The sequence below is a fragment of the Bos javanicus genome, chromosome 19 (assembly GCF_032452875.1).
Source record: "Bos javanicus breed banteng chromosome 19, ARS-OSU_banteng_1.0, whole genome shotgun sequence".
NCBI classification, from domain to species: Eukaryota; Metazoa; Chordata; class Mammalia; order Artiodactyla; family Bovidae; genus Bos; species Bos javanicus.
The window spans coordinates 2,311,528-2,336,101 of record NC_083886.1 but is presented as its reverse complement, the minus strand read 5'-3'; the positions used below and the strand labels follow the sequence as shown (position 1 = coordinate 2,336,101).

The 24,574-nt window shown below is 38.7% G+C and overlaps 1 protein-coding gene and 1 non-coding gene across 2 annotated transcripts in view; both read left to right on the top strand.

Moving 5' to 3' along the window:
- The window catches only part of CA10 (carbonic anhydrase 10), an 843,529-nt gene that overhangs the window by 264,414 nt on the left and 554,541 nt on the right, over positions 1-24,574 (top strand). The window lies entirely within an intron of this gene.
- On the top strand, positions 14,708-14,779 carry TRNAS-GGA (transfer RNA serine (anticodon GGA)). Its single transcript has one exon. It is a non-coding gene; the product is annotated as a tRNA-Ser (tRNA).

Sequence of the window (24,574 nt, the reverse complement as noted above, 5' to 3'; positions counted from 1 at the left end):
TTGATTTCAGCTTCAGTTTTTGCTTTGTACATTTTAAAGATCTGTTGTTTGGTTCATACACATAACTTTGTTTTGTCTTCTTGGTAAATGGACTATGTCTTCATTACAGTTCTCCGCCCTACCAGCTGAGCTATCAAAGGGTGAAATGACACTGTCATCATTATGTAATATTCTTTGTACCCAGTAATTTTCTTGTTCTTATGTCGACTTTATTTGATATTAACATAGTCACTCCAGTTTTATTTTAACTAGTGTTTCATTTAGTTCAGTTCAGTCACTCAGTCATGTCTGACTCTGCGACCCCATGAATCGCAGCACGCCAGGCCTCCCTGTCTATCACCAACACCCAGAGTTCATTCAAAGTCATGTGATGCCATCCAACCATCTCTTCCTCTGTCGTCCCCTTCTCCACCTGCCCCAAATCCTCCCAGCATCAGAGTCTTTTCCAATGAGTCAACTCTTCGCATGAGGTGACCAAAGTATTGGAGTTTCAGCTTTAGCATCAGTCCTTCCAATGAACACCCAGGACTGATCTCCTTTAGAATGGATTGGCTGGATCTCCTTGCAGTCCAAGGGACTCTCAAGAGTCTTCTCCAACACCACAGTTCAAAAGCATCAATTCTTTGGTGCTCAGCTTTCTTCACAGTCCAACTCTCACATCCATACATGACCACTGGAAAAACCATAGCCTTGACTAGATGGACCTTTGTTGGCAAAGTAATGTCTCTGCTTTTGAATATGCTATCTAGGTTGGTCATAACTTTTCTTCCAAGAAGTAAACGTCTTTTAATTTCATGGCTGCAGTCATCATCTGCAGTGATTTTGGAACACCAAAAAATAAAGTCTGACACTGTTTCTGTTTCCCCATCTATTTCCCATGAAGTGATGGGAACAGCTGCCATGATCTTAATTTTCTAAGTGTTGAGCTTTAAGCCAACTTATACACTCTTCTCTTCACTTTCATCAAGAGGATTTTTAGTTCCTATTCACTTTCTGCCATAAGGGTGGCGTCATCTGCATATCTGAGGTTATTGATACTTCTCTTGGCAAACTTGATTCCAGCTTGTGCTTCTTCCAGCCCAGCATTTCTCTTGATGTACTCTGCATATAAGTTAAATAAGCAGGGTGACAATGTACAGCCTTGATGTACTCCTTTTCCTATTTGGAACCAGTCTCTTGTTCCATGTGCAGTTCTAATTGTTGCTTCCTGACCTGCATACGGATTTCTCAAGAGGCAGGTCATGTGGTCTGGTATTCCCATCTCTTTCAGAATTTTCCACAGTTTATTGTGATCCACACAGTCAAAGGCTTTGGCATAGTCAATAAAGCAGAAGTAGATGTCTTTCTGGAACTCTCTTGTTTTTTCAATGATCCAAAGGATATTGGCATTTGGTCTCCGGTTCCTCTGACTTTTCTAAAACCAGCTTGAACATCTGGAAGTTCATGGTTCATGTATTGCTGAAGCCTGGCTTGGAGAATTTTAAATATTACTTTACTAGAGTGTGAGATGAGTGCAGTTGTGCGGTAGTTTGAGCATTCTTTGGCATTGCCTTTCTTTGGGATTGGAATGAAAACTGACCTTTCCCAGTCCTGTGGCCACTGCTGAGTTTTCCGAATTTGCTGGCATATTGAATGCAGCATTTACAGCATCATCTTTCAGGATTTGAAATACCTCAACTGAAATTCCATCACCTCCACTAGCTTTGTTCATAGTATTGCTTTCTAAGGCCCACTTGACTTCACATTCCAGGATGTCTGGCTCTAGGTGAGTAACCAAACCATCGTGATTATCTGGGTCATGAACATCTTTTTTGTACAGTTCTTCTGTGTATTCTTGCCACCTCTTCTTAATATCTTCTGCTTCTGTTAGGTTTATACCATTCCTGTCCTTTATCGAGCCCATCTTTGCATGAAATGTTCCCATGGTATCTCTAATTTTCTTGAAGAGATCTCTAGTCTTTCCCATTCTGTTCTTTTCCTCTATTTCTTTGCATTGATCGTTGAGGAAGCCTTTCTTATCTCTTCTTGCTATTCTTTGGAACTCTGCATTCAGATGGGTATGTCTTTCCTTTTCTCCTTTGCTTTTCACTTCTCTTCTTTTCACAGCTATTTGTAAGGCCTCCCTAGACAGCCATTTTGCTTTTTTGCATTTCTTTTCCATGGGGATAGTCTTAATGCCTGTCTCCTGTACAATGTCACGAACCTCCATGTATAGTTCATCAGGCACTCTATTAGATCTAGTCCCTTAAATCTGTTTCTCACTTCCACTGTATAATCATAAGGGATTTGATTTAGGTCATACCTGAATGATCTAGTGGCTTTTCACACTTTATTCTATTTCATTCTGAATTTGGCAATAAGGAGTTCATGATCCGAGCCACAGTGAGCTCCCGGTCTTATTTTTGCTGACTGTATAGAGCTTCTCCATCTTTGGCTGCAAAGAATATAATCAATCTGATTTCAGTGTTGAGCATCTGGTGATGTACATGTGTAGAGTCTTCTTTTGCGTTGTTGGAAGAGAGTGTTTGTTATGACCAGTGTGTTGTCTGGGCAAAACTCTGTTAGCCTTTGCCTTGCTTCATTCTGTGCTCCAAGGCCAAATTTGCCTGTTGTGCCAGGTGTTTCTTGACCTCCTACTTTTGCATTCCAGTCACCTATGATGAAAAGGGCATCATTTTTGGATGTTAGTTTTCAAAGGTCTTGTAGGTCTTCATAGAACCATTCAACTTCAGCTTTTTCAGCGTTAGTCTTTTGGGCATAGGCTTGGATTACCATGATATTGAATAGTCTTCCCTGGAAACGAACAGAGATCATTCTGTCATTTTTGAGATTGCATCCAGGTACTCCATTTCAAACTCTTTTGTTGACCATGATGGCTACTCCTTTTCTCCTAAGGGAATCCTACCCACAGTAGTACATATAATAGTTGAGTCTTACTTTTTCATATATATATATATATATATATATTTAAATCTAATCTTCTGTGTTTTCATTTTGCTTAGAACATTTACTTTTATGTAATTATTGATATGGATAGATTTTCATGCTCAGCCATTCAGTCACATCTGACACTTTGTGACCCCATGGACTGTAGTCCACCAGCGTCCTCTGTCCATGGAATTCTCCAAGCAAGTATACTGGGGTGAGTTGCCATTTCTGACTGCAATTGATAGATTTAGGCCTATAATTTTATTATATTTCTGTTTGTTTGCTTTGTTTTTTTTTTTTCAAGTTTCACTGAAACAAAATTAACAACAGCATTGTAAAGTTTAGTATGTACAGTACAATGATTTTTAATAAGTATTTGTTTTATTGAAATATATTTGATTTATAATATTGTTTTCAGATGTAGAACATAGTGATTCAGTATTTTAAAGATTATATTTCATTAAAATTTATTACAAGATTGGTATCCCACTCCAGTATTCTTGCCTGGAAAAGCCCCATGGAAAGAAGAAGCTGGTGGGCTATGATCCATGGGGTGGTAAAGAGACGGACACGACAGAGCATGCACACACACACACACACACACACAATGGGTATAATTCCTGTGCTATACAATATAATCTTCTGCTATCCACTCTATATATAATTGTTTGTATCTCTTACTACCATACTCCTAATTTGTCCCTTCTCTCATCCTCTGCCCCTTGTCTTCTATATCTGTGGGTCTGCTTGTGTTTTACACATACATTTTTTTGTATTATTTAAAAAATTCTATATGTAAATGATATACAGTATTTTTGTCTGTCTGACTTACTTCACTGAGTGTAGTATTTTCTAGGGCCATCTGCATTGCTGAAAATGGCATCATTTTATTCTTTTATGGCTGTGTAATACTCTTTTATATATACACTCATCACATCTTCTTTTTACATTTATCTGCTGATGGGCACCTGGCTAGCTTCAATATTTTAGCAAATGTAAGTAGAGCTTCTATGGACATTGAAGTGTATGTATCTTTTTGTTTCAGTGCTTTTGTTTTGTTTTGTTTCTGGATTTATACCCAAGAGTGGAGCTGTTGGATCATATGGTAGTTCTGTTTGTAACTTTTTGATTAAAATCTATACTATTATGGAATATCCATAATGTTTTCCACAGTGGCTGCTCCTACTTACATCCCCATCAAAGTGTGCAAGAGTTGCCTTTTCTCTATATTCTCTCCAACATTTGTCACTTGTAGACATTTTGATGATAGCCATTGTGACAGATGTGAGGTGATATCTCATAGGGTTTTGATTCGCATTTCTCTAAAAGTGATATCAAGCATATTTTTGCATGCCATCTGTATGTCTTCTTAGGAAAAATATTCAGTACTTCTGCCTAGTTTTTTGTTTTTATTTTTTAAATATTGAGTTGTATGAACTTTTTATATATTTTGGATATTAATCCTATTGTCAGTCATATCATTTGCAAATAGTGTCTCCCACTTCATAGGTCTCTTCTCATTTTGTCAGTGATCTCCTTGGCTGTTCAAAAGCTTCTAAGTTTAATTAGGTACTTTTTTTTTTTTTTTTTTTTGCCTTGGGAGACAAACTCAAAGAAATTTTGCTAATATTTGTATGGTAGAGTATTCTGCCTGTGTTGTCTTCTAGGAGCTTTAATGGTTTCAGATCTTTAATCAATTTTTTTTTTTTTTTGTATATTGTATGAAGAAAGGTTCTATCCTCATTGTTTTACATGTGGTTGTTCAGTTTTCCCAGCACCACTTACTGAAGAGGGTATCGTTTCTTTATTATCTTTTCTCTTGCCTCCTTTGTTAAGATTAATTGACCATAAGTATGTGTATTTTTTCCTAAGTTTTACATTCTGTTCCATAGATCTATGGGTCTATTTTTGTGTCAGTATCATGCTGTCTTGATTATCATAGCTTGGTAGTATAGTCTGAAGTCAGGAAGCATGATACCTACAGCTTTGTTCTTCTTTCTCAAGATTGTTTCGGCAAACCAGGATCTTCTGTAGTTTCATATGTACTTTAAGTTTTTTTTTTTTTTTTAGTTCTTTGAAAAATGTAAGAGTGTTTTGATAGGATTGAATATGGAGATTACTCTAGATGGTATGGGGATTTAAACAATATTAATTATTTCAATGTGAGAGAACAGGATATATTTTCCGTTTCTTTGTGTCATCTTTAGTTTCCTTCATCAGTATTTTATAGTTTTCAGAGTACAGGGTTTTCACCTCCTTGATTTAAGTTTATTTCTAGGTATTTTATTCTTTTTGATGAGACTTTAAATGAGCTTCCCCCCTACTTTCTTTTTTTGATGTTATTAATATATAGAAAAGCAACAGATTTCTGTATATTAATCTTGTATTCTGTAAGTTTACTGAATTCATTCAGTTGTTCTAATAGTTTTGGAGTAGAGACTTCAGGGTTCTCTATGTATCTGCTATCTGCAAATAGTGACAGTTTTATTTCTTCCCTTCCAATTTGGATGCCTTTTATTTCTTTTTCTTGACTGATTGCTGTAATTAGGTCTTCAAATAATATGTTAAAAAGAAGTGGTAAGACTGGCCACCCTTCACTTTTGTTTTTTTCCTCTTAATTTAAAAGATTTTCAGCTTTTCACCTTTGAGTATAATGTTAGCTGTGGGTTTATCATAAATGACCTTTATTATGTTGAGATGTGTTCCCTGTCTACCCACTTTGATGAGAGTTTTTGTCATGAGAGTTTTTGGATGTTGAATATCAGATGTTTTTTTTTCTGAAATAGATGTGTTATTTTTATTCTTTATTTTTGGAGGTATTGTGTCACATTGAAGTGAAGTAAAGTGGCTCAGTCGTGTCTGACTCTTTGCAAACCCATGGACTGTGGCCTACCAGGCTCCTCTGTCCATGGGATTTTCCCGGCAAGAGTGCTGGAGTGGGCAGCCATTTCCTTCTCCAGGGCATGTTCCCAACGCAGGGACTAAAGCCAGGTCTCCCACATTGTAGGCAGACGCCTTACCATCTGAGCCATCAGGGAATGAGGATTGCATCACATTGATTGATTTGCAGCAGTTGGACCAGTCTTGTGTCCTTGAAATAAATCCAACTTGATCATGGTATGTAATACTTTTTATATATTGTTGGATTCAGTTTGCTAATATTTTGTTGAGGATTTTTATATGTATTTTCCTCAAAGATATTGGCCTGTAATTTTTTTCTTTGTCTTCTTTTGGAATCTATGCAATGCCTGACTAGTAGAACAGATTTGGGAGTGTTCTGTCCTCTGGTTTTATCGTCTTTCCCTGGTGGCTCGGATGGTAAAGCGTCTGCCTACAGTTTTGGAGTCCTGGGTTCGATCCCTGGGTCAGGAAGATCCCCTGGAGAAGGAAATGGCAGCCCACTCAAGCGTTCTTGCCTGGAAAATCCCATGGACAGAGGAGCCTGGTAGGTTACAGTCCATGGGGTTGCAAAGAGTCAGACACTGAACCACTTCACTTCACTTTATCCTCTTCAGTTTAGGGAGATAGTGAGAGAAGGATAGGCGTATTATATATTTATATGTTTGATATAATCCCCCAGAAGGCATTTGGTCCTGGGACTTTGTTTTCAGGAAATTTATTTTATTATAAATTCAATTTCACTATTAGTGATTGGACCGTTCAACTTGTCTTTTTCTTCTTGATTCGGTATTGGTAGCTTATATCTTTCTAGAAATTTGTCTATTTCTTCTAGATTTTCCAACTTTGACATATAATTGTTCATAGTACTTCCCTATGATATTTCATATATCTGTGGCATTGGTTGTTTTTGCTTTTCCTCTTTCATTTCTTATTTTGTTTATTTGGATCCTCTCTTTTCTTCTTGGTGAGCTTGGCTAAAAGTTTATCAATTTTGTTTATCTTTTCAGAAAAAACAGCTCTTGGGTTTACTGATCCTTTCTACTATTTTATTTGGACCTTTATTATTTATTTTACTAAGACTTTTAAATAAAAAGGTCTCCATTTTTATTTTCTCTATGATCTTAATTATTTTCTTCACTCTGCTAACTTTGAGCTTTGTTTGTTTTCTTTTAAATCTTTTAGCTGGTTGGTTAGATTTGAGGGTTTTGTTTATTTGTTGATGAAAGGCCTATACTGCTACAAAAATTCACCTTAGAATTATTTTTGCTGCATCGCATAGATTATGGAGTGTTGCATTTCTTTTTTTTTTTTTTAGTTTTCTGGTAGCATCTTTATTTTAATTTTAATTTTAAACTTTACATAATTGTATTAGTTTATTTTCATTTGTCTCTAGATGTTTTCTGATTTTCTGTTTAATTTATTCACTTGTTTGTTTGTTTGTTTGTTTTTTTTTTTGGTAGTAGCATGATGTGTAGTGTCCACATTTTTCTTTTACAAATTTTCTTTCTGTCTTTGATTTTTTGTTTCATGCTTTTGTGGTTGGAATAAATTCTTGGTATAATTTCTATCTTCTGAAAGAATTTCCTGAGACTCATTTTGTGGCCTACTGTGTTATCTGTACAGTAGAACATTTCATGTGCACTTTAAAACAATGTTTATTCTGCTTTTGGGGGATGTGGTTTCTTATATGTGGTATCAATTGTGTCACTTAAGACCATTGCTGCTTTACGTATTTTCTTTCTGGATGATCTGTCCACTGATAAGCAGAATGTTAAATTCCTCTACTATTATTGTATACTTGTCAATTTATCCCTTTATCTTTATTCAGTTCAGTTCAGTTGCTCAGTCATGTCCAACTCTTTGTGACACCATGAACCACAGCACACCAGGCCTTCCTATCACCAGCTCCCAGAGTCCACCCAAACCCATGTCCATTGAGTCGGTGATGCCATCCAACCTTCTCATCCTTGGCCATCCCCTTCTCTTCCTGCCTTCAATCTTTCCCAGAATCAGGGTCTTTCCAAATGAGTCAGCTCTTCGCATCAGGTGGCCAAAGTATTGGATGAATATTCAGGACTGATTTCTTTAGGATGGACTGGTTGGATCTCCTTGCAGTCCAAGGGACTCTCAAGCGTCTTCTCCAAAACAACAGTTCAGAAGCATCAATTCTTCCAAGCTCAACTTTCTTTATAGTCCAATTCTCACATCCATACATGACCACGGGAAAAACCATAGCCTTGACTAGACGGACTTTGTTGACAAAGTAATGTCTCTGCTTTTCAAAATGCTGTCTAGGTTGATGATAACTTTTCTTCCAAGGAGTAAGCATGTTTTAATTTCATGGCTGCAATCACCATCTGCAGTGATTCAGGAGCCCAGAAAAATAAAGTCAGCCACTGTTTCCACTGTTTTCCCATCTATTTCCCAGGAAGCGATGGGACCGGATGCCATGATCTTAGTTTTCTGAATGTTGAGTTTTAAGCCAACTTTTTCACTCTCCTGTTTAGCTTTCATCAAGAGGTTCTTTAGTTCTTCTTCATTAGTATTATGGAGAAGGCAATGGCAACCCACTCCAGTACTCTTGCCTGGAAAATACCATGGATGGAGGAGCCTGATAGGCTGCAGTCCATGGAGTCGTGAAGAGTTGGACACGGCTGAGTGACTTCACTTTCACTTTTCACTTTCATGCATCAGAGAAGGAAATGGCAACCCACTCCAGTGTTCTTGCCTGGAGAATCCCAGGGATAGCAGAGCCTGGGGGGCTGCCGTCTTTGGGGTCGCACAGAGTCCGGCATGACTGAAGGGACTTAGCAGCAGCAGCAGCATTAGTATTAGCTTTATATATTTAGGTGTTCCTGTATTTGGGGTAATGTCCTCTTATGTATTGGTCTCTTTTTCATTATATAATGGCTTCCCTGATAGCTCAGTTGGTAAAGAATCCAATTGCAGTACAGGAGACCCTGGTTCAATTCCTGGGTCAGGAAGATCCCTTGGAGAAGGGATAGGCTACCCACTCCAGTGTTATTGGGCTTCCCTTGTGGCTCACCTTGTAAAGAATCTGCCTGCAATGTGAGAGACCTGGGTTCAATCCCTTGGTAGGGAAGATTTCCTGGAGAAGAGAAAAGCTACACAGTCCAGTATTCTGGCCTGGAGAATTCCATGAAATGTATAGTCCATTGGGTCACATCCATTGGGTCACAGAGTCAGACATGCTGAGTGACTTTCACGTTCACTTTGTCCTTTGCTGTGGCCTTCACTTTAAAGTTTATTTTGTCTGTTAAGAATTTTGCTACCTCTGCTTTCTTACCATTTTCATTTGTATGAAATATTTCTTTTTGTGTTTCCTCATTTTCAGTCTGTGTTTGTCTTTTACCCTGAAGTAAGTCTCTTGTAAGCAACATATTGAAATTTTCTGGGTGTTTTTGTTTGTTTTATTTTTAAATTATTTTTATTATTTACTTTACAATTTTGTATTGGTTTTCCCATACAGCAACATGCATCCACCATGGGTGTACACATGTTCCCCATCCTGAACACCCCCCTACCTCCTCCCTCCCCATACCATCCCTCTGGGTCATTCCAGTGCACCAGGCCCAACCTTCCTGTATCCTGCATCGAACCTGGACTGGTGATTCATTTCTTATATGATCTTATACATGTTTTAATTTTTTTTTTTTTTTTTTTATGTAATGAAACAGCTTGTGTTTAGCTCATTGACATTTAGAGTAATTATTGACAGATGTGCTTATTGCCATTGTATTACTAGTTTTCTGGTTGTTTTGGTAGCTCTCTTTTCAATTACTGTCTTGGTTTCTTCTCTTGTTTGATTATTTTTTTAGTAGTTTGTTTTTGGGTTTTGTATAGCTATTGTAGGTTTTTGATTTGTGTTTACCATGGGATTTTTATATGTTGACCTATAACTATATCTACTTGTTTTAAACTGATGGTCATTTAAGTTCAGACACATTCTAAGACATCTACATTTTTTTATTCTTCTCACCACATTTTATGGTTTTAGTGTCATATTTTACACCTTTATGCTTATGACTTAATTGTTTATTGTGGTTATATTTGCTTTTACCTTTTTTTTTTTTTTTTTGTATTCTGCATACTGGTTTACCTAAGTGTTTAATCTTCAATTCTTACAGTATTTTGGGACTCTATCCTATATATTTGCCTTTCTTAGAGGGATTTTTCATTTTGTATAGTTTTTTTACTTCATTTCAATTTAGAAAAGACCTTTAAACATTCCTTTTGGGATAGATTTAGTATTGATGAATTCTGTTAGTTTTTGCTTCTCTGAGAAAGTCTTTATCTCTCTTTCTATTCTAAATGATAATCTTGATGAATATAGTATTCTCGATCACAGGTTTTTCATTTTCAACACTTTGAATATATCATGCCCATCCTTTTTGACCTGAAACATTTCTGCAAATAAATCGATTGATAGCCGTGTAGAAATTGCTTGTATATGACTCTTTGTTTTTCTTTTGCAGACATTATAATTCTCTTTATATCTTTAATTTTGCCATTTTAATTATGATATATCTTGATGTCTCTCCGTTTTGGTTCATCTTGTTTGGGACCCTTTGTTCTTCTTATACCTGGGTATCTGTTTCCTTCTTCACATTTTGGATGTTTTTAGCAATAATTTTCTCAAATACATTTTGAATCATCTTCTCTATTTTTCTTCTGGAACCCCTATAATGAGAATTTGGAATAATTAATGTTTTCCCAGTTGCTGTGTTATTTAGTTGCTAAACTGTATCCAACTCTTTGCAACCCCATAGACTGTAGTCTGCCAGACTCTTCTGTGCATGGGATTTCCCAGGCAAAAATACTGGAGTGGATTGCCATTTCCTTTTCCAGGGGATTTTCCTGACCCAGAGGGTGAACACATATCTCCTGCATTAGCAGGTTGGTTTTTTACCACTGAGCACCAGCCCAATGTTATATCAGAGATCACTTAACTTGCTTTCACTGTTTATTTATTTTTGGCCACTGCTCTGATTGGGTAATTTCCATTACTCTAGCTTTTGGATGACTTGTGTGTTCTTATGTATCTCTTAGTCTACTATTCATTTCTTCTAGACTTTTTTTAAGCTATTGAAATCCTCATGTCTAATTGGGCCTTTTTTATATTTTCTATTTCCTTGTTACAATATTCAGTGATTATATCAATTTTTTTCATGATTCAGTTAATATTGTTATTACTGTTTTTTGAATTCTTTATCTGTTAAATTGTTCATTTCTGCTTCATTTTTCCCCCAAGTGTTTTGTCTTGCTATTTCAATTATAAGTAGCTCCTCTCACTTTTCATTTTGCTTAACTTTCTCTGCCTCTATGAATTTAAATGAAACTATTACCTATTTGATGTTGAAGGGGTGTTTTTTATGTAGAAATGTCCTTATGCAGACTGCACGTGTCTGATATCTTAGGTGGGAGAGCTGGTGTTGGCACAGATGCCAGTTGCATCTTTCCTCAGAGTGTGCAAGCAGGTATCACCATGGCAGGAGATGGGACTGGAGATAGAAGGAGAAGAGCTGGTGCACACTGTTAGGCAGAACTCTCTTTTTTCTCATTGGCTATTATCATACTGTCATGGGCACAATCTTAAGTTCTGTAGCAGAAGCACTGACAGTCAGGATCAAGTTTGCAGCATTGTGGCCTTTAAATGTGTGTTGTTTTGCCTCTTCCTGCATGAGGATCTTTTCCTCAGAGAAGAGTGCTTTTGTGTAATCTGCTTTTTCTTCTGAGTCTCCTCCCAAGAATATATGCAGATACTAACCCAATAACTTTTCTTCCCTTCCTATCGATTTATGTGTGTATCTTTCTTACAGGCTTGGTTTATCTGGAATCCTGCCAGTTTCCAGTTAGTTTTTAGTAAAAATTGTTTCATATTTATACATCTAAATTTTTGATGTGTTCAGGAAGGGAGATAAGCTCCACATCCCCTTATTCTGTCTTTTTGATCTCCCTTTCTACAGTATAATGATTTGACTTACATACATTGTGAAATACTTATCACAATATGTTTGGTGAAATCCCATCATCTCATATACATACAAAATTAAAGAAATAGAAAAAACATTTCCCTCATGATGAAAATTCTTAACTCTCTTAAGATTTACTTTCTTAATAACTTTCATTTGTAACACATAGCATTATTATATACATTTTACATTATATCCCTCAATTCAGTTCAGTTGCTCAGTCATGTCTGACTCTTTGTGACCCCATGGACTGCAGCACGCCAGGCCTCCATGTCCATCACCAACTCCCAGGGTTTACTCAAATTCATGTTCATTGAGTCAGTGATGCCATCCAACCATCTCATCCTCTGTCGCCCCCTTCTCCTCCTGCCTTCAATCTTTCCCAGCAGCAGGATCTTTTCAAATGAGACAGTTCTTCACATCAGGTGGCCAAAGTGTTGGAGTTTCAGCTTCAGCATCAGTCCTTCCAATGAATATTCAGGACTGATTTCCTTTAGGATGGACTGGTTGGATCTCCTTGCAGTCCAAGGGACTCTCAGGAGTTTTCTCCAACACCACAGTTCAAAAGCATCAGTTCTTCAGAGCTCAGCTTTCTTTATAGTCACTTACTTTATATGTAGAAGTTTGTATCTTTTCACTGCCTCTGTCCATTTCCCCTCCTCTTACCTCTGGTCATCACAAACCTGATCTCTCTTTCTGAGTTTGTTTGTTTTTGAAGTATAATTAATTTCCAGCACTTTCTTAGTTTCTTTTACACAACACGGTGATTTGATATTTCAATACCTCTCAAAGTTACCACCTTGATAAGTCCTGTTATGATATGTCAACAAAGATATTACATATTTTTGAACTTTAATCTTAAATTTAACTTTAAATGTCATGTCCATGACTCATTTATTTTGTAGCTGGAAATCTGTAACTTTTGATCTTCCTCACCTATTTCTTTCTCCCTTCCAATCTATCCCCTCTAGTAACCACCTGCTTATTCTCTGTATCTATAACTGTGTTTCTGTTTTTTTTTTTATATTGGTTCATTTATTCTTATTTTTTAAGATACCATATATAAGTAAAGTTATAAAGTATTTGTCTTTCTTTATCTGATTTATTTCCCTTAGCATAATACCCTCTAGGTCCATCCATGTTGTTGCAAATGGCAAGATTTCATTCTTTTTGTGAATTACACTGTATATGTATAGCAGATCTTCTTTATGCACTTATTGACTGATGGGCACTTAGGTTGTTTCTATGTATTGTCTATTGTAAGTCATGTTGCAATGACACAAACAGATGGGAAGAGATGCCATACTCATGGTTTGGGGAAAAAAAAATAATATTGTTAAAATGACCATACTACAACAAAAAAGCTACAGACTCAGTACAATTCCTATCAAAATTCAAATTACATTTTTCATAAGCTAGAACAAATAATCTGAAAATTTGTGTGGAAACACAAAAGATTCTGAATAAGTAAAACAATCTTGAGGAAGAAGAACAAAGCTGAAGATATTATACCTCCTTTAAACTATACTACAAAGCTACAGAAATCAAGTATGGTACTAGCGTATAAGCAGACACATAGCTCATATGAACAGAAGAGAATGAGCTCACATTTACAAGGGCAGTTAATCTATGCCAACAGAACAAGAATAGGCAATGGAGAAAAGACAGTCTCTTTAAAAATGGCATTGGAAAAACTGGACAGCTACATGCAAAAAAATCAAATTGAGCTAATCTCTCACACCATACATAAAAAATAAATTCAAAATGGGTTAAAGACTCAAATGTAAGACTTAAACCCATAAAGCTTCTGGAAAAAAAAATATAGACAGCATGATTTTAAACATTGTTTTTTTCTTTTTTTCTTTTTTTTTTTTTTTAATGTTTTTGGCTATATCTCCTCAGGCAAGGGAAACAAAAGCAAAAAATAAACTATTAAGAATACATCAAATTAAAAAGCTTTTGCACAGTAAGGGATAGAAAGTACAAAAAAATGAAACTACTTCCTATTGAATGGGAGAAGATATTTGCAAATAATATGTCATAAGGGGTTAACATCCAAAATATGCAAAGAATTCATAAACTTCAACTTAAAAGGGCTTCCCTGATAGCTCAGTTGGTAAAGAATCTGCCTGCAGTGTGAGAGACCTGAGTTTGATCCTTGTGTTGGGAAGATCCCCTGGAGAAGGGAAAGACTAACTACTCCAGTATTCTGGCCTGGAGAATTCCATGGACTATTTAGTTCAGGGGTCACAAAGAGTCGGACATGACTGAGCGACTTTCATTTTCACTTTCAACCTAAAAAAAAAAAAAAAGCAATTAAAATACGGGCAGAGGATCTGAATAGGCTTTTTCTCAATAAGATATACAAATGGCCAACAGGCATATGAAAAGACATTCAACATCATTAATATTACATCAGGGAAATGCAAATCAAAACCACAATGATATATCACCTCCAATGTCAGAATGGCTATTATCAAAAAGATAGCAAGTAACAAATATTGGTGAAGATTTGGGGAAAAAGGAACCGTTGTGCGCTGTTGAGGGGGGGATGTAAATTGGTGCAACCACTGTGGAAAACAGATAGCAATTTCACAAAATATTAAAAACACAACTGCCATATGATCCATATGACATATACTCTTGGATATTTACCCAAAGAAAATAAAAGCACTTATTAAAGAAGATATATATCAGTTTAGTTTTAAAAGCATTTGTAGAACTTTTCTGTCTTTTCCACACGTATGCAACCAGTGGTCAACCAGTGCTTTGTTTTGTATCATAATTCAGCTCTTGATTCAATACATGTGCAGGTCAATAGTGAGCCTAGAACATTATACACAGATTTGGGGCTCATTTTCTCTATCACATTCCCCTTTGGGGCTTCCCTGGTGGCTCAGAGGTTAAAGCGTCTGCCTGGAATGCAGGAGACCCAGGTTCGATCCCTGGATCGGGAAGATCCCCTGGAGAAGGAAATGGCAACCGACTCCCGAACTCTTGCCTGGAGAATCCCATGGAGGGAGGAGCCTGGTAGGCTATAGTCCACAGGGTTGCAAAGAGTCGGACACAACTGAGCGACTTTCCTTCCTTTCCTTTCCTTCTGTGTCACATTCCTCTACATGACTCCTGTTCTCTCTCAAGTTTCATGGGGCTCCTCTCTCAGGTCTTTTGACTTTAAAATCAGGATTTTAGGTTTGCTGTGCTATTTCACAGGGCGTCCCTTGTAGCTCAGTGGTAAAGAAATGGCCTGTAATGCAGGAGCAGCAGGAGACCTGGGTTCAGTCCCTGGGTCAGGAAGATCTCCTGGGAAAGGACATGGCAACCCACTCCAGTTTTCTTGCCATGGAGAATCCCATGGGCAGAGAAGCTTGGTGGGCTACAGTCTGCTGCTGCTGCTGCTGCTAAGTTGCTTCACTCGTGTCCGACTCTGTGCAACCCCATAGACAGCAGCCCACTAGGCTCCTCTGTCCCTGGGATTCTCCAGGCAAGAATACTGGAGTTGGTTGTCATTTCCTTCTTCAATGCATGAAAGTGAAGTCGCTCAGTCATGCCTGAATCTTAGCGACCCCATGGACTGCAGGCTACGAGGCTCCTCCGTCCATGGGATTTTCCAGGGAAGAGTACTGGAGTGGGTTGCCATTGCCTTCTCCGGGGCTACAGTCTACAGGGTCTAAAAAAATTAGACACAATTGAAGCAATTAGTCATGCTTGCATATGTCATTTCACACTTCATTTGACTTGGTTCACCATGGGAGCACCATTATTGAAGAGACTGTCTTTTTTTGATGGTATATTCTTACCTCTTTGGTCTTGGATTAGGTGAGCACCAGTGCATCAGTTTATCTCTGGATTTTGTACCCTGTTCTATTGATCTATATCTCTGTTTTTATACTATTACCAAATTGTTAAGTGAATCTAGCTTTAAGATAGAGTCTGAAGTCAAGAAGCCTGATTCCTTCAGCTCCATTTTTCTTTCCCAAGATAGTTTTGAATCAGTTAAGTTCAGTTCAGTCGCTCAGTCGTGTCCGATTCTTTGCGACCCCATGAATTGCATCACCCCAGGCCTCCCTGTACATCACCAACTCCCAGAGTTCACGCAGACTCAAATCCATTGAGTCAGTGATGCAATCCAGCCATCTCATCCTCTGTAGTCCCTTTCTCATCCTGCCCACAGTCCCTCCCAGCATCAGAGTCTTTTCCAATGAGTCAACTCTTCACATGAGGTGGCCAAAGTACTGGAGTTTCAGCTTTAGCATCATTCCTTCCAAAGAAATCCCAAGGCTGATCTCCTTCAGAATGGACTGGTTGGATCTCTTTGCAGTCCAAGGGACTCTCAAGAGTCTTCTCCAACACCACAGTTCAAAAGCATCAATTCTTCGGCGCTCGGCTTTCTTCACAGTCCAACTCTCACATCCATACCTGGCCGCTGGAAAAACCATAGCCTTGACTAGATGGTCCTTTGTTGGCAAAGTAATGTCTCTGCTTTTGAATATGCTATCTAGGTTGGTCATAACTTTTCTTCCAATGAGTAAGCTTCTTTTAATTTCATGGCTGAAATCACCATCTGCAGTGATTTTGGAGCCCCCCAAAAATAAAGTCTGACACTGTTTCCACTGTTTCCCCATCTATTTCCCATGAAGTGATGGGACCAGATGCTATGATCTTCGTTTTCTGAATGTTGAGTTTTAAGCTAACTTTTCCACTCTCCTCTTTCACTTTCATCAAGAGGATTTTTAGTTCCTCTTCACTTTCTGCCATAATGGTGGTGTCATCTGCATATTTGATGTTATTGATATTTCACGCGGCAATCTTGATTCCAGCTTGTGCTTCTTCCAGTCCAGTATTTCTCATGATGTACTCTGCATATAAGTTAAATTAGCAGGATGACAATATACAGCCTTGGCGTACTCCTTTTCGTATTTGGAACCAGTCTGTTGTTCCATGTCCAGTTCTAACTGTTGCTTCCTGACCTGCATACAGATTTCTCAAGAAGCAGGTCAGGTGGTCTTGAACTCCCATCTCGTTCAGAATTTTCCACAGTTTATTGTGATCCACACAGTTAAAGGCTTTGGCATAGTCAGTAAAGCAGAAATAGATGTCTTTCTGGAACTCTCTTTTTCCATGATCCAGCGGAAGTTGGCAATTTGGTCTCTGGTTCCTCTGCCTTTTCTAAAACCAGCTTGAACATCTGAAAGTTCACAATTCACGTATTGCTGAAGCCTGGCTTGAAGAATTTTGAGCATTACTGTACTAGCATGTGAGATGAGTGCAATTGTATGGTAGTTTGGACATTCTTTGTCATTGCCTTTCTTTGGGATTGGAATGAAAACTGACCTTTTCCAGTCCTGTGGCCACTGCTGAGTTTTCCAAATTTGCTGGCATATTGAGTGCAGCACTTTCACACCATCATCTTCCAGGATTTGGAATAGCTCAACTGGGATTCCATCACCTCCACTAGCTTTGTTCACAGTGATGCTTCATAAGGACCACTTGACTTCACATTCCAGGATGTCTGGCTCTAGGTGAGTGATCACACCATCGTGATTATCTGGGTCCTATAGATCTTTTTTGTACAGTTCTTCTGTGTATTCTTGCCATCTCTTCTTAATATCTTCTGCTTCTGTTAGGTCCATACCATTTCTGTCCTTTATCAAGCCCATCTTTGTATGAAATGTTCCCTTGGTATCTCTAATTTTCTTGAAGTGATCTCTAGTCTTTCCCACTCTGTTCTCTACCTCTTTTTTTTTTTGCATTGATATCTGAAGAAGTCTTTCTTATCTCTTCTTGCTATTCTTTGGAACTCTGCATTCAGATGCTTATATCTTTCCTTTTGTCCTTTGCTTTTTGCTTCTCTTCTTTTCACAACTATTTGTAAGACCTCCGCAGACAGCCATTTTGCTTTTTTTCATTTCTTTTCCATGGGGATCGTCTTGATCCTTGTCTCCTGTACAATGTCACGAACCTCAGTCCATAGTTCATCAGGCACTCTATCTATCAGGTCTAGTCCCTTAAATCTATTTCTCACTTCCATTGTATAATCATAAAAGATTTAATTTAGGTCATACCTGAATGGTCTAGTGGTTTTCCCTACTTTCTTCAATTTAAGTCTGAATTTGGCAATAAGGAGTTTATTATCTGAGCCACAGTCATCTCCCGGTCTTGTTTTTGTTGACTTTATAGACCTTCTCCATCTTTGGCTGCAAAGAATATAATGAATCTGATTTCGGTATTGACCATCTGGTGATGTCCATGTGTAGAGTCTTCTCTTGTGTTGTTGGAAGAGGGTATTTGCTATGACCAGTGCATTTTCTTGGCAAAACTCTATTAGTCTTTTCCCTGCTGACAGAATGTGGTCCACTGGCAAAGGGAATGGCTAACCCCTTCAGTATTCTTCCTTTGAGAACCCCATGAACAGTATGAAAAGGCAAAATCCTAGGATACTGAAAGAGGGAACTCCCCAGGTCAGTAGTTGCCCCATATGCTACTGGAGATCAGTGGAGAAATAACTCCAGAAAGAATGAAGGGATGGAGCCAAAGCAAAAACAGTACCCAGCTGTGGATGTGACTGGTGATAGAAGCAAGGTCTGATACTGTAAAGAGCAATATTGCATAGGAACCTTGAATGTCAGGTCCATGAATCAAGGCAAATTGGAAGTGGTCAAACAAGAGATGGCAAGAGTGAACGTCGACATTCTAGGAATCAGTGAACTAAAATGAACTGGAACAGGTGAATTTAACTCAGATGACCACTATATCTACTACTGTGGGCAGGAGTCCCTCAGAAGAAATGGAGTAGCCATCTTGGTCAACAAAAGATTTTGAAATGCAGTACTTGGATGCAATCTCAAAAACAATAGAATGATCTCTGTTTGTTTCCAAGGCAAACCATTCAATATCACAGTAATCCAAGTCTATGCCCCAACCAGTAACGCTGAAGAAGCTGAACTTCAACGATTCTTTGAAGACCTACAAGACCTTTTAGAACTAACACCCACAAAAGATGTCCTTTTCATTATAGGGGACTGGAATGCAAAAGTAGGAAGTCAAGAAACACCTGGAGCAACAGGCAAATTTGGCCTTGGAATACGGAATGAAGCAGGGCAAAGACTAATAGAGTTTTGCCAAGAAAATGCACTGATCATAGCTTTGGTTATTTAGGGATTTTTGTGTTTCCATACAAAGTGTAAGTTTTTTTTGTTGTTGTTGTTTGAATGCTGTGAAAAATGCCATTGACAATTTGATAGGGATAGGGATTGCATTGAATCTGTAAATTTTTTAGGGTGGTATAGTCATTTTGACTGGAGAAGGCAATGACACCCCACTCCAGTACTCTTGCCTGGAAAATCCGATGGATGGAGGAGCCTGGTAGGCTACAGTCCATGAGGTCGCACATGGTCAGACACGACTGAAGCGACTTAGCAGCAGTCACTTTGACAATACTGATTCTTCCAGTTCAAGAGCATAGTGTATACCTCCACTGTTTAGGTCATTCCTGACTCCATTCAACAGTATCTTATGGTTTTCTGAGTACAGTTGTTTTGACTTTTCATCATGTTGTACAACATATGTGCATGCAAAGCACCTTCAGCCATGTCAGACTTTATGAGACCCTATGGACTTTACGAGACCCTATGGACCATAGGCGGAGAAGGCAATGGCACCCCACTCCAGTGTTCTTGCCTGGAGAATCCTAGGAACAAGGGAGCCTATTGGGTGCCATCTGTGGGGTCGTACAGCTTCGGACACGACAGAAGCGACTTAGCAGCAGCATGGACGATTGGCTGACAGGCTCCTCTGTCCATGGGATGCTTCAGACAAGAATACTGAAGGGATTGCTGTGCCCTTCTACAGGGGATCTTCCTGACCCAGGAATTGAATCTGCATCTCTTATGTCTTCTGCACTAGCAGGAAGGTTCTTTACTGTTAGTGCCACCTGGGAAGCACAGTTTTGGCTCATTCACTTCACTTCAGTTCTGCTCAGTCACTCAGTTGTGTCCGACTCCTTGGGACCCCATGGACTGCAAAACGCCAGACCTCCCTATCCATCACCAACTCTCAGAGTTTACTCAAACTCATGTCTATTGAATTGTTGAAGCCATCCAACCATCTCATCCTCTGTCATCCCCTTCTCCTCCTGCCTTCAATCTTTCCCAGCATCAGGGTCTTTTCAAATGAGTCAGCTCTTCACATCAGGTGGCCAAAGTATTGCAGTTTCAGCTTCAGCATCAGTTCTTCCAATGAACACCCAGGACTGATCTCCTTTAGGATGGACTGTTTGGATCTCCTTGTGGTCTTCTCCAACACCACAGTTCAAAAACATCAATTCCTCAGTGCTCAGCTTTCTTTATAGTCTAACTCTCACATCTATATATGACCACTGGAAAAACCATAGCCTTGACTAGACAGACCTTTGTTGGCAAAGTAATGTCTCTGTTTTTTTTTTTTTAATATCAAATCTTCGGTGCTCAGCTTTCTTCACAGTCCAACTCTCACATCCATACATGTGTACTGGGGAAACAATAGCCTTGATTAGATGGACCTTTGTTGGCAAAGTAGTGTCTGTGCTTTTTAATATGCTGTCTAGGTTTGTCATAACTTTTCTTCCAAGGTTTAAACGTCCTTTTATTTCATGGCTGCAGTTATCATCTTCAGTGACTTTGGAGCCCAAAAAAGATAAAGTCAGCCACAGTTCCCACTGTTTTCCCATCTATTTTTCATGAAGTTATGAGACCAGATGTCATAATTCTAGTTTTCTGAATGTTGAGCTTTAAGCCAACTTTTTCACTCTCCTCTTTCACTTTCAACCACAGGCTATTTAGTTCTTCTTCACATTCTGCCATAAGGGTGTTGTATATCTGCATATCTGAGGTCATTGGTATTTCTCCCGGCAATCTTTATTCCAGTTTGTGCTTCATCCAGCACAGCGTTTCTCATGATATACTCTGCATGTAAGTTAAATAAGCAGGTGACAATATACAGCCTTGACGTACTCCTTTTCCTTTTTGAACCAGTCTGTTGTTCCATGTCCAATTCTAACTTTTGCTTCCTGACCTGCACACAGATTTCTCAAGAGGCAGGTCAGGTGGTCTGGTAGTTCCATCTCTTGCAAAATTTTCACAGTTTGTGGTGAGTCACATAGTCACAGGCTTTGGCATCGTCAATAAAGCATAAATAGATATTTTCCTGGAACTCTCTTTCTTTTTCAATGATGCAACGGATGTTAGCAATTTGATCTGTGGTTCCTCTGCCTGTTCTAAGTGCAGCCTGAACATCTGGAATTTCACAGTTCACATATTGTTGAAGCCTGGCTTGGAGAATTTTGAGGATTACTTTACTAGCGTGTCACATGGGTGCAATTGTGAGGTAGTTTGAGCATTCTTTGGTATTGCCTTTCTTGGGGATTGGAATGAAAACCGACTTTTTCCTGTCCTGTGGCCACTGCTGAGTTTTCCAAATTTGTTGGCATATGAGTACACTTTCCAAAGGCTCACTTGACTTCACATTCCAAGATGTCTGGCTCTAGGTGAGTGATCACACCATCTTGATTATCTGGTTCCTGAAGATCTTTTTTTGTACAGGTCTTCTGTGTATTCTTGCCACCTCTTCTTAATGTCTTCTGATTCTGTTAGGTCCATACCACTTCTGTCCTTTACTGAGTCCATCTTTGCATGAAATATTCTCTTAGTATCTCTAATTTTCTCAAAGAGATATCTAGTTTCCCCCATTCTGTTGTTTTCCTCTATTTCTTTGCATTGATAACTGAGGAAGGCTTTCTTATCTCTCCTTGCTATTCTTTGGAACTCTGCGTTCAAATGGGTATAACTTTCCTTTTCTCCTTTTCTTTTCACTTCTCTTCTTTTCACAGCTATTTATAAGGCCTCTGCAGACAGCAATTTTGCTTTTTTGCATTTCTTCTTCTTGGGGATGATCTTGATACCTGTCTCCTGTACAGTGTCATTAACCTCCGTCCATAGTTCATCAAGCATCAGATCTAGTCCCTTAAATCTATCTCACTTCCACTGTATAATCATAAAGGATTTGATTTTAGGTCATACCTGAATGGTCTAGAGGTTTTCCACACTGTATTCAATTTAAGTCTGAATTTGGCAATAAGGAGTTCATGATCTGAGCCACTGTCAGCTCCCAGTTTTGTTTTTTTTTTTTTGCTGACTGTATAGAGCTTCTCCATCTTTGGCTGCAAAGAATATAATAAATCTGATTTTGGTGTTGGCCATCTGATGATGTCCATGTGTAGAGTCTTCTCTTGTGTTGTTGGAAGAGGGTGTTTGCTGTGGCCAGTGTGTTCTCTTGGAAAAACTCTATTAGCCTTTGCCCTGCTTCATTCTGTACTCCAAGGCCAAATTTGCCTGTAACTCCAGGTGTTTCTTGACTTCCTCGTTTTGCATTCCAGTCCCATATAATGAAAAGGACATCTTTTTTGAGTGTTAGTTCTAAAAAGTCTTGTAGGAAAAGGCAATGGCACCCCACTCCAGTACTCTTGCCTGGAAGATCCCATGGACGGAGGAGCCTGGTGGGCTTCAGTCCATGGGGTCGCAAAGAGACGGACACGACTGCATGACTTCACTTTCACTTTTCACTTTCATGCATTAGAGACGGAAATGGAAAGTCACTCCAGTGTTCTTGCCTGGAGAATCCCAGGGATGGGGGAGCCTGGTGGGTTGCCTATGAGGTTGCAGAGAGTCGGACACGACTGAAGCGACTTAGCAGCAGCAGCAGGTCTTCATAGAACCATCACAGGCACAGTCACAGACAAGTAGCCAATCTGATCACATGGACCACAGCCTTGTCTAACTCAATGAAACTAAGCCATGCTGTGTGGAGCCACCTAAGATGGACGGGTCATGGTGTAGAGGTGTGACAGAATGTGGTCTGCTGGAGAAAGGAATGGCAAACCACTTCAGTATTCTTGCCTTGAGAACTCCATGAATAGTATGGAAAGACAATAAGTTCGTACACTGAAAGATGAACTTCCCTGGTCAGTAGGTATCCAATATGCTACTGGAGATTAGTGGATAAATAACTCCAGAAAGAATGAAGGAATGGAGCCAAAGCAAAAACAACACCCAGTGTGGATGTGACTGGTGATGAAAGCAAGGTCCGATGCTGTAAAGAGCAATATTGCATAGGAACCTGGAATGTCAGGTACATGAATCAAGGCAAATTGGGAGTGGTCAAACAGGAAATGGCAAGAGTGAACGTTGGCATTCTAGGAATCAGCGAACTAAAATGGACTGGTAGCAGTAAATTTAAGTCAGACGACCATTATATCTACTACTGTGGGCAAGAATCCCTTAGAAGAAATAGAGTAGCCATCATAGTCAACAAAAGAGTTTGAAATGCAGTACTTGTATGCAATCTCAAAAACAACAGAATGATGTCTGTTCGTTTCTAAGGCAAACCATTTAATATCCACCAAGGAAGCCCAAATATCATGGTAATCCAAGTCTATGCCCCAAGCAGTAATGCTGAAGAAGCTGAAATTGAACGGTTCTATGAAGACCTAAATTTGTTCATAATGAAGTTCAAAAATGGATTTATATGATTTTCTGATTTTTTTTTAAACATCTGTTTAATTAACCATTCTGCTCTAAGGGGTATTGCTCCTGAAGACTATTGTTACATCTGATCCAGGCAACTATGCCCTAGATCTTGTAAATTAATTAAATAATTGAGCATATTATGCAAATTAAGTAGCTTAGTTGGGGATACTGAGGTAATTACTTCTGCTGTGAATAGAGATAAAGTGTGTCAGTCAAATCTTTACTTCCTGAAGCAGGTTTTACCTTCATTATCGGAAGAAAGAAAGACAAGATCTTAAAGCAGAAATCAGGATGGAGAAAACTAATCTGTTAACTCATAGACATGCCAGAAAGGTGAACTAATAAAGTCTTTCTCATGACTGACTTAGTATCTGTTGAAGCCCTTATTATAGGAATATTGTGGGAAGCAAGTATTTTCTTCCAGAGGGATTAGATACTAAATTATATTTGTTTTATGGTTTAAAAATAGAATTTTGTATTAGATGGGTTTATGCTAAATTAATTCAGTTGGTAAATCAGGCAAATAAAAATATATATTTGAATCTTAATCTAGTAATTTCAAAAATGGAATGTGCAAGACAAACCATAGGAATCCAGGAGGAGACTATTATTCATTTATTTGTCAACTACTTAAATGCCTATGATGAGCTAGGGACCAAGGATGAGGCAACAAATAGCAACAATAAAAGTAGATGAAAATATCTCTTCCCTCAGGAATGTTGAATTCTAATGAGAGAAAACAGATTATCAATATAAATACTGGTTGTCAGGTTCCTGGAAAGAAACAGTTGGCACACTCAAATGTAAGTAATTACGGAGAGTTTAATGAAGAGCTATGTATGGAGAGCTAGGCAGAGTTTGAGGCTTCCCAGGTGTCTCAGTGGTAATGTAGGCACCTGCCTATGAAGGAGATGCAGGAGATGCAAGATCCACCCCTGGGTCAGGAAGATCAAGGTTTAAGAGAAAGTAAAAGGAAATGGTGAGCCTCCCTAGAGGCTACCAAGAGTAGGAAGCTACCTCCCTCATGGGAGCAGGTAATATCCCAAGTCATCCCAACAGATGAGGACATAGAAGGACACCCAACAAGAGGTGTGGCCTTGGGAGAGGAAAACAGCCATTTTCCAAATCGTGACCCTGCAGAGATAAACGCTGAAGGGATAAATGTCTGGTCTTCTCTCCACTCTTGCCTTC